The 13300-nt window shown below is 47.1% G+C and overlaps 1 protein-coding gene across 2 annotated transcripts in view; it reads left to right on the forward strand.

Annotated features, from left to right (window-relative positions):
- The first annotated feature begins 1137 nt into the window (after nucleotides 1-1137).
- The window catches only part of LUZP1 (leucine zipper protein 1), a 73185-nt gene continuing 61022 nt past the window's right edge, over nucleotides 1138-13300 (forward strand). For both annotated transcript variants that reach the window (XM_048825887.2, XM_048825886.2), the window contains exon 1: nucleotides 1138-1281. The gene's annotated coding sequence lies outside the window, so the exon portion shown is untranslated. The remainder of the gene's footprint in view (nucleotides 1282-13300) is intronic.

Below are 13300 nucleotides of genomic sequence, written 5' to 3' on the forward strand. Positions count from 1 at the left end.
ATGTGGAAAAAAAGTTAGAAAATGTTGAGGTTAGAAAGGGAAGAAATTGAACGGTAGGAACGATCACAATTAAGTTTGCCTACCAAAAATAATGTGAAGATCCCCACAGCTTCTGTCTCATTATCTAAATATTTCTCCATCTTTCACACACGCCGCTCAGTCAGCGCACAGAATGAGGCAGAGGTTCTGCGGAGATAATAGTCTAAGATTATGTAATTAAATACTGTCACTGTGCATATGCACAAGAGGGCAGAGTTACCATGATACAGGCGCCCTCAGTGCTGGCATTCCCTGACATGCTTTCCGACCGTCATAGCTCCTAACACTGTGTCTGGGGGGTTATTTGGTTTATTATTATTACGGGTGCTGTTTATTTTCCTGGTAAGTCTCTACTGTGGAGGAATTTGCTGACCACAAGAGAATACCATCTTGCGAAACACGTTTGTTCCCCCAGTGAGGGCTCGCACTGAGTAGGGAATGCGGCAGGGCACGCTATGTGCACCCTTAAAGATAATTAAATAGGCAACTTCTTAGAGGGAAAATCCCAGTGAGTGCACTGCAGCTAGGGGCCTGTGCCTAGGGGCCGGGACTGTGGAGAGACATTATTTTAACCAGCCAGGCACTCCTCGAACCGGGCGCAACTTCAGCCGGGTTCCCCAGGCCAGGGAAAGGCTCATGCCCAGACCAGGCTCTGCCTCCCTGCACAACTCCGCGGGGCTGTCCGGGGGCCAGGCCGGGCGGCAGGGGCTGTCCGCAGGCAGCGGCGGCTGGTTACCGGCCCCAGCAGCCCGCTGCTCTCGCTGGCCAAGGGCCGGGTGCTCAGCTCGGGTCGGACCTATTCCTGGCGGTGTCCCCGCGTGACCTGCCCTGCGATTCAAGACCCATCTTTAAAGCCCGGAGACTCGCGGGCAATTCCGGCGGGTTGGCCGCCGCCAGGGGCTGCCCCGGCTGGCTCGGGCGGCGCCCCGCGCCCCGCCCCGGCAAAGCCCCGCGAGCCGCAGACCGGGGGCCCGGGAGCCGCGCGGCAGGACCAGCCGCGGCGCCCCGCTCCGGGCCCGCCCGCCCCCGCCGCCGCGGCCCGCCCGGGAAGCCAGCGCCCCCCGCCCCGCGGCTCCCCTGACGTCAGGCCGCCAGCCCGGGCTGGTCCCCGCCTCTCATTGTCAGGAGCCCGAGCCCGAGCCCGGAGCCAGCGGGCTGCTGCCGCCGCGGAGCCCCGGGAGCCCCAGGCGGCGAGAGGCGGGACCCGGCTGCCTGGCAGGAGGCTCCGTCCCCGGGACTCGGGCAAGTTCCCGGCGGGACGCGGGCTCGGGGCCGGCAGGGGTGTGCGGGGAGCCGCGGGGAGCGGGCCGGGTCCCGGGGGAGCCCGGCCCGGCCCGGGGCGGGGCGGGGGAGGCGCTGGCTTTGTTCGCGGGGCCGGCGGCAGCCCTGGCGGGGCAGGGGGAGCCGGCGCGAAGGGCGCGTGGGGCGCGGGGCCCCCGGCGGTTGCTTTGTTCGGGAGACTCCTCCGGAGTCGGGGCTGGAACTTCTGGCCGCAGCTCCCCGCCGAGCCCCGCGCTCCGAGCCCGCCCGCCAGCCGCCGAGCCCCGCGCTCCGAGCCCGCCCGCCAGCCGCCGACATGCGGCCGGGCCGGGGGCCGCGGCGTTTCCGTGCGGGGCCGGGGACAGCTCCCGCCCCGCAGCCCAGCAGGGAGCGTGAGCCCAGCGGGTCCCCGCGCCAGGCGCAGCCGCTGGCGGGCGAGCTCTCCTAGCGCCGTTTCCTTGGCCGGGGAGACGGGGCTGCGGTAATGTTGACTCAGAAATCCCAGCGCCCTTTCGTTTGGTGTTTGCAATAGACGCCGGAGCACGCACAGGGGCCAAACAAAGTCCCTGCGGTTTGCGCAAAAGTCCTCGCGCTGGGGGGTTCCATGGAGGTCGAGTTAACTCGCGGCGTGAATGGAAAATGGTCTCCCGCTGTTGGGTCTGCTACTGAGGAGGGTGGTTTAAGCGGAAAGTTCACAGTTTTTAATGGAAAAATCTCCAGTGTGCTGGTTGAATGGTTAAATGCGGAAACAAGCAGAGAATTCTTCTGCGTCAGACATAATTATGTTGATCAGAACCCTCTCCAGGGCAGATCGGTTTTTGCTCGGTTTACTCCGAGGAATTTTCCAAGTTTCTAAAACGAAACCATTTTCCTGACCATGCAGACGTAGACGGCAAGTAGTGCACAGAGGCTTCCTGATCAAGCTTGGGGTTGTTTCACCCACCATGATCTTTGACTGATCCAGGCTGTTGTTTGCAGAAGGAGTCCGCCAATGGCTTCTGCTTTCCTTAAATATTCAGAGCATTTTCTCACTCGGTTAGCACCAGTTTGTTAGCCGAGGGGCAGCTCTGTTACTTCAGAGCAAATGTGTTTAGTACAGTATAGGCATCAGAAACATATGTGCACGTTGTCCTAGGAGATCTCAGCATAGCCCTGTTTTAGAAGTATTCTGGAACTGGCCCCTGTCTGGTTTTCAAGACTTTCAGCAATTTCTGTAGAATTCATTAAACCTTTTTGTAACCAACAATGTTTAATATAATATGAAATTCATTAACAGGCATTCTGTCCTTGTAATGCTCAATTACAATACCTTGTAATGTGTCGGATTATGTTGTCTCTCTGGTTTTTGTTGTTGTTCTATTCTAGTTTTATTAGGTGCCCTGAGACCCCAGGCATGGGCGCCCTGTAAATAAATTTTCCCGTTGTTTTATTATTATCCCCACTTAATATTACCTTTTCCAATAGCTCTGTATTCATCTGAATTCCCCCGCACACTCGTTGTTCACTTAGTAATACCTGAATAATACCACCTTTAATAAGACCAGTTTCAGGTTTATATTTTATTTTTATTTCAGCTTTTCTGATTTTCCAGAGTTGAGGCTTACTTTGAGGGCTTTGCCTTACTTTCCCCCATCCTAAAATCTCGTGGGAAGACTGTGATTTTAATATTGGAACACTGATCAAATTTCTTCCTTCTTTTTCTGTTCCCATTTATAATTCTTCCTGAGATGCTGCATTTATCGTTTCCAAGTGGTGATTGCTGGTATTTGTGTTTTAATGTTTGTGGAGCCCTCGCAGAGGGGATATTTCTCCACAATAGTAAGACACTTTAATTGCAAACTTGCATTTTTCTTATGCCAAATCTCAAACATCTAAACCAGTTAAGCCAGTTTAAGGACACCCAGATCAACCAATAAATACATTAGAACTAGGCTTGGAAGGATTAGATTTTAATCTGTAAATGTCAGGAGTAGTTAATTTCTCCTGGCTTACCAAACCACTGAAAAAATTAATAATTGAAATGTACATAGATAATGAGTTTTTAAACATCACTTTGGTGTGTGTGGATGTACATGAACATCTAGCGAACAGTTGAAGATACTTAAAATGACACATTTAGTTCTGAACTATTCTGTAGCACTGGAGTTGCATCAGGCCACCAGAGCCCAGGGAAGATGTACGTTTCTGAGCCATACCTATATGTTTGTTTTGAAGTTATGCACTTTGCTTTGATCATCTGGGATGAGGAAAGGGTTACAGCATTTATCAGTACTTGTACAATATGCAAATGAACACACTTTGGTTAAAAATGGTCCTCAGCCACTGAAAGCATATGAATTTACATAATCTGTGTATGGATAATCGAAGTGTCTCCGTTGTGAGATAGGTAGGGCCCTGCCAAATTCACAGCCATGAAAAATGCGTCATGAACTGTGAAATCTGCCACCCTTACTTCTGCGCTGCTGCCTTCCGAGCTGGGCAGTTTGGGCGTGGTGGCTGCTGACGGAGGGCCCAGCTCAGCAGGCAGCAGTGCAGAGGTAAGGGTGGCAATCCCGTACCGGGCCATCCTTCCTTCTGTGCTGGTGCCGGCAGTGGCTCTGCCTTCAGAGCTGGACTCCCAGGCTGCAGCCGCCGCTCTCCGGCTCCACAGTCCTGAAGGCAGCTGCCGCCAGCAGCAGGAGTGCAGAATTAAGGGTGACAGTGCTGCAACCTCCCCTACAACAACCTTGCGACTCCCCCCAACTCTTTTTGGGTCAGAACCCCTAAAATAGCACTGTGAAATTTCAGATTTAAATAGCTAAAATCATGAGATTTACAATTTTTTAAAATCCTTTGACCGTGAAATTGACCAAAATGGACCATGAATTTGGTAGGGCCCTAGAGACAGGCCATTGCTGTCAGAATTCTCTGTAAGTGTGCCCACAATAAAGATGACTGTATTAATGTCTGACCTCGTCCCCACGCTGTCATCCTTACTTAGATATTAATAACTGTTCTTAGAGAGAATGAGGGGTAGGCGGGCTAAGCCTTCCAGAAGAGATAAGAAAGAGTCAGAAGAAGAAAGATTTAGAAAACTAGGGTTGATGTATTTTGGGGAGCATCTGGTAGAAGTTCTGAATGCAAGGATTCCTAGCAATAAATCATACACAGAGGTGGCAGGTGGAAACCACAAAGCACGGGGTTCCTTGTTCACTCCGTAATAGCTATTTCCTGGGCTGAGAAGCCCTTCCACCTTCATAGCTCATTTAGGCCAGGGCATGTTTATTGCTTCATTAACACCCTCAACTTATCATTAACAGTTTTATTTCTGAATACTTCTACGACGGATGCATTTTAAATAAATAATAAGTAGCAACGGAGGGTTCACTTTTGAAAATTTCCTGATAGTGCAAATTTGTTAATTAAAATTGGGGAAAATGTTTGAAAAGAAATACCAGTGTTTATAGAAATTATTAGTCTTATGCACACAAGCTGTTCCAGTAAAGTCTCTTCCCTCCAGTTTGAAGCCACATTGTTGATTCTGGCATCCAGGAAGCTGACTATAAAAATGTTGACAGGATACTCTGTGCTAACTTCTCCAGCTTTGTCTATACTGGGAAAATGTGTTACGTTGGAAAACATGTTATTGAATACGTTTTAACTAACATGATGTTAAACACAACTTAGTTCCTAGTGTAGACAGGAGCAAGTCTTGTTTAGAAAGTATTAATCCCTAGGGTTAAGCACAACCAGATGACCACCATTTAAAACATGTCCTTATCCGCTCTACGTGCTAAATCATATTTGTTAAATACTTTAAAGAGCTTTGTGTAGCTCAGGCTTGTCTCTCTCACCAACAGAAGTTGGTCCAGTAAAAGATGTTACCTCACCCATCTTGTCTTTCTAACATCCTGAGACCAGTACAGCTACAACAACATTGCGAATGTATTTAACACTGTGTTAGGGAACACGTTTTAGTTAACACAACTTCTAACATGATATATTTTTCCAGTGTAAGCAAGCCTTCTGACACTGTAAATTCATTCCTTTTCACTCAGGCCAGCAATTAGGACATATAATACATTTGGTATTTATTATATAATCTCTTCAAAAAATGATGTTAGCTTAACTGAACCTTTTCACTAAATGGGAAAATATTCAGAAACTTGAATCTCTGGTTAAGCAAAAAGAAAAGGAGGACTTGTGGCACCTTAGAGACTAACCAGTTTATTTGAGCATAAGCTTTCGTGAGCTACACCTCACTTCATCGGATGCATACTGTAGCTCACGAAAGCTTATGCTCAAATAAATTGGTTAGTCTCTAAGGTGCCACAAGTACTCCTTTTCTTTTTGCGAATACAGACTAACACGGCTGTTACTCTGAAATCTGGTTAAGCAAATAATCTTGGCTAGAAAATGTATGTTTAAAACCATTTCTTCTATTAATTATGAGTAGTGGTAATGGTTATAATGCAGGGTTTATGAGGTGTAACCGCTTCTAACTCTTAGTACAGTCCAATAACTGCAAAAATTGCTTTAAAATTCTAAAATCGTACGTATACTTGCTGCCTGTACTTGTCCTGTCACTCACTCACTCTGTTCCAGGCAGGGCCATCTTCCGGGGGGGCCAGGCTTTTCCCCCATCTTCACTGTGCCGCATTTTATTTCCTTTATTGACAATAGTCTTAATTCAATCTCTTTTCTCCATAGTTTGGTAAATGTACTAAGTGTTGCCGTGAATTATTCATATTGCTGGATTGCCGTGTTTAGATTTAGGAGCAGCAGCCATTTCATTTACCCTCCCTGTGAGATTTGGCTTTGTCTCTGGTAGAGTTTGACTGCTACTGCTTCTTACCTTTACAAAAGTGAGTTTACAGGAACAATGGGAGCGTGCCTAGAAGGGGACTGGGAATCGGAGTTCCGGTTTCTAGAGCTCTAGCAGCCACTGATTCAGTTGGGTGAAAACCATAATTCGACCTCTGCTGGCTAAAGTTAGGCGGCTAAATAAGTGGCCTGATTCCTAAAAGTGCTGAGCACCGGCAGCTCCTACAAAGGTCAAGGGCATTTGTGGTACTTGGCACCTTTGAAAATCAGGCCGCTTATTTAAGCGACTAAATATGAACTTAAGTGCCTAACTTTAGCCACCCAAATTTCACAATTTTGGCCTCAACCTCTCTGTGTCTTTGGCCTTTTTTACACTGAGATTTCAGCTACTGTAGACCAGATAAACTGCTATAAACCACAATTTGTCCGGCTTTTCCTTACCCCTGCTTGGAGGTCGTCCTCATCAGTAGGGCCCTACCAAATTCATGGTCCATTTTGGTCAATTTCACTGTCAGAGGATTTTAAACATCCTAAATTTCATCATTTCAGCTATTTAAATCTGAAGTTTCAGTGTGTTGTTTTAGGGGTCCTGACCCAAAAAAGAGTTATGGGGGGGTGGTTACAAGGTTATTGTAGGGGAGGTTGCAGTACTGCTACCCTTACTGCTGCTGGCGGGGCGCTGCCTTCAGAGCCGGGCAGCTGGAGAGCGGCGGCAGCTGGCCGGGAGCCCAGCTCTGAAGGCAGAGCCGCCGCCAGCAGCAGCGCAGAAGTCAGGATGGCCGGGTACGGGATCGCCACCCCTATTGTGCACTGCTGCTGGCAGGGCGCTGCCTTCAGAGCCGGGCAGCTGGAGAGCGGCGGCAGCTGGCCGGGAGCCCAGCTCTGAAGGCAGAGCCGCCACCAGCAGCAGCGCAAAAGTCAGGATGGCCGGGTACGGGATTGCCACCCCTATGCTGCACTGCTGCTGGCGGGGCGCTGCCTTCAGAGCTGGGCATCCAGCCAACAGCTGTCGCCCTCCGGTCACCCAGCTCTGAAGGCAGCGCAGAAGTAAGGGTGGCAATACCTTGACACCGCCCCCATAACCTTGTGACATTCCCCCCCCCCCCCCACAACTCCCTTTTGGGTCAGGACCCCCAATTTGAGAAACGCTGGTCTCCCCTGTGAAACCGGTATAGTATAGGGTAAAAGCACACAAAAGACCATATTCACCGGGGGGACACCAGATTTCACAGTTTGTGACACATTTTTTTCATGGCCGTGAATTTGGTAGGGCTGTAATCATCGGCGATTCCCTCAATTCAGTGATGATCTCTACCACAGATTTACATATGGGTCCTGAGATGACTTAGGAGTCCAGTCCTGGAACCAGACCTCCACCCACAGTAGGTGGAGACATTTCCTGGTGGGTCAGCTGCCTGCTGGGAGAAAGTTTTATTCCCTTCCCCCCCACTTTTCAGCTTTGAGGGCAAGGCGCTTCTTCTTGAAGCGGGCCACTGCCTGATGGAGGATGTGGCATTATTGAGTTCAGTTGGTGGCTTGCTCCTCCCAGTTTGTGGTGTCCACCGCAGTTTTCTTGAGACATGCTTTGTGTCTCTTTGTAGCATTTCCTCTGACCACCACAAGATCTCTGACCATGGGTGAGCTGAGAGTAGAGGACTTGTTTTGGTGAGAGTCTGGCATCCGCACACAATGTCCAGCCCAGCAGAGTTGGTGCATGAGGATCATTGCTTCAATGATGGTGACATTGCTTAAGTGAGGAAGCTGGCATTAGTGTGGTGATCTTGCCACTTGATGCGAAGGATCTTCTGGATGCATCGTTGGTGATACCTCTCCAGACTCTAGAGGTACTGTCAATAGGTCACCCAGGTTTCATTTCCATAAATGATGGAAGTAGAGTAAGATGCACTGATGCAAATGGCAGCTTTGCTCATCTGCACTAGAGGTTTGCACTTATGCAGACACACCGCAATGTAGACAAGGACTCCATTTCCTATCTGTAAAATGGAGCTAACTTGCCTGTCTCAGAGGTTGTGAAGCTGCTTTAACTAATGTTTGCAAAGTACTTAGATTCTCAGATGGAAGGAGCTGCTAGAAAGCAGCAAAGTATTATTATAATAATGGGATGAAAATAGTATCATTTGATTAGAACATTTATCTTTGGTAGTTGGGTATAATACTAAAATCAGCACATCAACCAATGTGTAGACAAGAGTGACACGTTTCAGTTGTACTCACTGCAGGATGAGCATATGAGGACCGCTAGTTCCATGCACTGGAGCATTGGGATAACTCTCCAGGTTGTACTCAGTCTCTGAAGTTCATTATGTTATTGTACAAAGAACCATCCTAGGACAGAACTTGGATCAGATATTTATTGGGTTAAGAAGGCCAGGGAAAGGCTGCCAAAGTATTGACCTGTCAAATGTAACAAAATATCCATCAATAGGTGTGTGTTCATATAAGATATGCTAGACAGGTTCACAGCTGGTGTAAAGTGGCATATTTCTCTTGATTTCAATGGAGCAGAGGTGATTTACATTATCTGAGAATATGGCCCTAAGTTTGTAAACTTGGCTTCATTGCCCAGTTGCAGTATTTCAATTTACTACTTCTGTTGTTACAGCTTTAGACAGTCTCTGCTATTTGGGCAAGTTTTCTGTTGTTCTGAAAAGCATATCCTTTGTGTTCGCTGACTTTTCTATACTAAAGCTGTTTATTATAATGCATTGCTGTTTGCATATTGTTAAATAAAGGGAAAAAAACCACAAAACTAAATTGAAAAGGGAGAGAGAGAGAATAAATGCACGTGGGTCAGTTTGTGCCAAATCAATCTGGGAGCAGCACTGGGGTTTGGATTCATTTACTAGCTTTGACCACTTATACGCTCCACTTGTCCACCTCAAAAAGCTGTACCAATATTAACCAGTAAATTCTCACAATTGCCCTGAGGCACCTAAGTATCATTAGCCACATTTTGTAGATGGGAAGACTGCGGCAGGTAAAATGACTTATCCAAGGCCACAGAAAGAGTCTGTGTGAGAGCCAGGGTTAGAATTCAAGAGTTCCCAGTTCCCGGTCACTAGCTCATGCCTCCAGATTTGTGAAGGGTTGGCACAAAAACTGATCACTTAAATCCCTGTGGAAGAGAACAGAATTTTTATGATTCAGCTGAACTTTGGAAAATTGGCATCTGCCAACATAGACCATAGCAGCATTACTATCTGCCCATACATGTTTGCTTACTTGTCTGTGCCACCATGGTGCTTTCCTTGTGACTTTGAACAGCACAGTATCATTCTTGCCAGCATAGATTGGTGCATGTGCCCAGCACAGTTCTGCTTTTGCACAACTGCCGACCCTGTGGGGCAGAAGCACCCAGCCTTGCCCAGCTCTCTGCATGTAGATCTCAGTCCCCTGTGGGCGAGGGAAGAGGGAGCAATGCTGCAGGGCTTACATCTCCCACTCTTTCATGCCCCTCGGGACCAAGGGTAATGTGTGGTGTTTTTGCCCCTTCCAGCCATGATGGCGACAGTTTGGGCTTTAGTCTGTTTAATCAATCATCCGTATACCAACACATGCATCCAAACAGCTGTAACTGTGAACTTACTCCGCCAATTGTTTTCAGAGCAATAGATTTTTTTAAAGCCAGAAGGAACCAGTGTGGCCTTCTGGGCTAGGCTGATCCCTTGCCTAACACAAGCAGGAGAACCTCACTCAGTATCAAACTTACCTGTCAACAAGCCTTCATTGAGGACTATCCACACACTATGTTTTAAGTTTTAAATTTCAACCCCTTTTTGTGTTATGTGAACAAGAGTGAAACTTTTTTTTTTAATTGGAAAAGTTATTAATTGTTTTGGGTTTTGTCATGATCACCTAGTTCAGAAATGGCTGGACAGATTTTTTTTCATACTTCCTAAAAACTGCTTTAGGGCTGGGCCCAAAACTTTCAGTGAATAAGGAATATTTCTGAGCAAGGAATGAGCACCTATAAGGGACGGTTTGAATGACAGGGCCTTCTCAACTTTACTGTAGTATTCAGTACTGAGACTCCTGCCACCTAGGCAGTTTGCTCAGTTGGTTCTGTGTTTTCTTGTGTAACTTCTTCTTTTACAATGGGTTCTAAAGAATTTATTAAGTATTAGGTTCTCAGTTAGTAGAGGGGATGGTATGATATTTCCTATCATGGCATCTGGCCCAGCTGTGACTGCTAGTAGCGAATATTTCCAATGGCTGGTGATGGGACACTAGATGGGGAGGGCTCTGAGTTACTACAGTGAATTCTTTCCCAGGTGTCTGGCTGCTGGGTCTTGCCCACATGCTCAGGGTATAACTCATTGCCTTATTTGAGGTTGGGAAGGAATTTTTCTCCAGGTTACATTGGTAGAGACACTGTGCGGGGTGGGGGTTGCCTTCCTCTGCAGCATGGATCTCTTACTGGTTTGAACTAAAGTCAATGGTGGATTGGATTCTCTGTAATTTAAAGTCTTTAAATCATAATTTGAGTACTTCAGTAACTCACACAGAGGTTCTGGGTCTATCACACCAGTGGGTGGGTGAGGTTCAGTGGCCTGTACTGTGCAGGAGGTCAGACTAGATGATCATAATGGTCCCTTCTGACCTTTTAAAGTCTGAGAGTCTAGTTAAAAATGCATCTCCCTACCTAACTAGGTGAGAGAAGTCTAAATGCAGGTAGGATACACCGCTGAGCAGAGAGATCAAGAAAATTTCTTTTTCTTTTAATTAAATGTTTCACTTTAAAAATAATTTTATGTTACATAATCTGGACAATTCAAATTGACTAAAATTTGCTTAACGATATCTATCAAGGGCTCATCAGAGTGTAACTCTCTGTTTTAGCATTTTTTTCAGCTCTGTCATATTATGCTGCATTCAGCAGAACATCTTAGAATTGTGAATAACAGATTTTGCTGCAGTGCTGCATGTTCATGACAGGCTGCAACTGGACCTGTCCTGCTTTGTTTTCACATTAACTCTTAATGGTGTAAATTGTTTTCATGCATACAGTCTGAATCCTAAAACTGAGCAGTAGTAAGTGGCTTCCTTGTCTGGATGTGTTGAAAAACATGCCATACAGATTCTAAAGCCAAGAAGATACCGCAGAGACTGAAAGCCTGAGTTGATCATCTGATTCCATTGCAGCACTTTCAGCTGGCTCGTGTTGTGAGGTCCCTGTGCCTCATGTGGGTGTGTAATGGGTTACCTTAAAGGGAAAATATGATGAAACTGCTTCAAGAACTTGTTGGTACATGTGATACATTAGTGAAACATACTAGTTCAGGAATCTTCTCTCTCCTCTGGTATTTGGAGCAGAACTGAGAAATCATTCATTCCCTGTGTCATGTGAATCATTTGCAAATGTCTGTTTCAAAGTGGAGGAAAAACTGTCCTCCACTTTAAAACTAAATAACGTTAATGTAGCATTAATGTCAAGAATTTAAACACGCAGCAGAAATGGAATCCTAATGCGAAGGTCCCCACAGCAAAGTTAACTTAGCTACATGGCATCTTTGTGTGTAGTATTTTGGAATACAGTTCATGCTGTGAAATGCAGAGAATGTCTTAGTCTGGGTGCGACATAGGAGATATAATGTTTCTGTTGGAAGTTTGTCTTTAAAATGTCTCAGGTTTTATGCATTTTTAGAGTTGCAGCCTTAATACTCCCTTTGTGTAGCTTGTGCACTGGGCAGGGAGTACCAACATAAGGTTCCGCTTGGAGTGAAGCATCTTCAGTGTCTGGGGAAATACCCTTAACACAGGTTTCAGAGTAGCAGCCGTGTTAGTCTGTATTCGCAAAAAGAAAAAGAGTACTTGTGGCACCTTAGAGACTAACAAATTTATTTGAGCATAAGCTTTTGTGAGCTACAGCTCACTTCATCGGATGCAACCCTTAACACAGGTATTCTGCAGGAGAGAAATCCTCAAGTCAGATCTGCGCTGCTGGAGACAAACCACAAAGGTGGCCAAAGGGGATGAAAGCTGTGAGGGTCTGTCAGAGGGGTAAGATTTGCTGTCCCATGGAGAGGATGAGGGATGTGGTCTTCTTAACCCTTGGATGCCAAGTCTCATGACATGGACAGCAAATTTATTTCCTAGAAACCGTGTATCTAACAGAGATGCAGGGCTATCCAGCAGACCCTGGAACACTAGCTCCAGAGATCTCTGTCCTCCCCAGCTGCCTGGCACCACAGCCAGAGTTTCTCCTGCCCACCAGTGCCCTTGGGAATCCTACAGAAGGGGAGTGCCACAGACTGGAAGGGGCTCTGTCCTGGCTGGTGAAGAGGTAATACATAACACATTTATTCTGGTAGTGTCTAAGGACAAACCAAGAATGGGGACACATTGTGCTAGATTCTGTACAAACACCCTCTGCCCTGTCCTTTCTGTTGGTGTTTCTGTTACTTGTTACTGTTACTTGTTACTCTGCTGCCTGGTCTCTGACACACCCATTGTTCCTCCTCCAGTCTTTGTCCTGATTCCTGGGCCGAGAGTCACCTGGTTGCATCCCCCTCCTGGTTCTCAAGTTACAACGGGCATTGTCCTTCGTTCACATGCAGGCAGCCTGAGCAGCCTCACCTGCCCCCACAGGTCTCAGCCAAAGTCACACACCCTTATTCCCACCACCTTGGCATTGGTGCAGCACACAGGGAAATGGAGGCATGCACAGTATTCATGCAAAACAATAAAACTCATATAGGTTCAACAGTAAGGCTCACATACGACATAACAAGGGAAAATCCCCACTTTGTCACAAGGCACCAGCTGGGTCTTCCCCAGTCCTGCCCCTTGCCCCATAGTGATTTACCTCTCTGCCGGCTGCCCCCGCACTCGAAACATACTGCTGGGGTGGGTTACACGACCACTCTTGTGGCTTCCATTTGCTTCCCTGTCAGAAATTCATTCTTCTGGGGGGAGGTAAAGAAATCTTCTGGGAACATAAATTCTGTGCATGCACAGTGGTGCAGAATTCACCCAGGAGTACTCTGTAGGTCACACACAGGAAGGTGAGCTCTGTGTTCACAGAGATCTCGAGTACAACTTGAGATCTCTGCCAGAAGAAATAAGAATCACTTGCCGTTCCATATTCCGAGCTAAATGAAGAGCCTACCTCTTGGCTTCCCCACAGCAGCCCCTTCATTCTCAGAGATTCATTAAAAGCCACCAAAACCCCTTCACC

The sequence above is a fragment of the Caretta caretta genome, chromosome 19 (genome assembly GCF_965140235.1).
Source record: "Caretta caretta isolate rCarCar2 chromosome 19, rCarCar1.hap1, whole genome shotgun sequence".
NCBI classification, from domain to species: Eukaryota; Metazoa; Chordata; order Testudines; family Cheloniidae; genus Caretta; species Caretta caretta.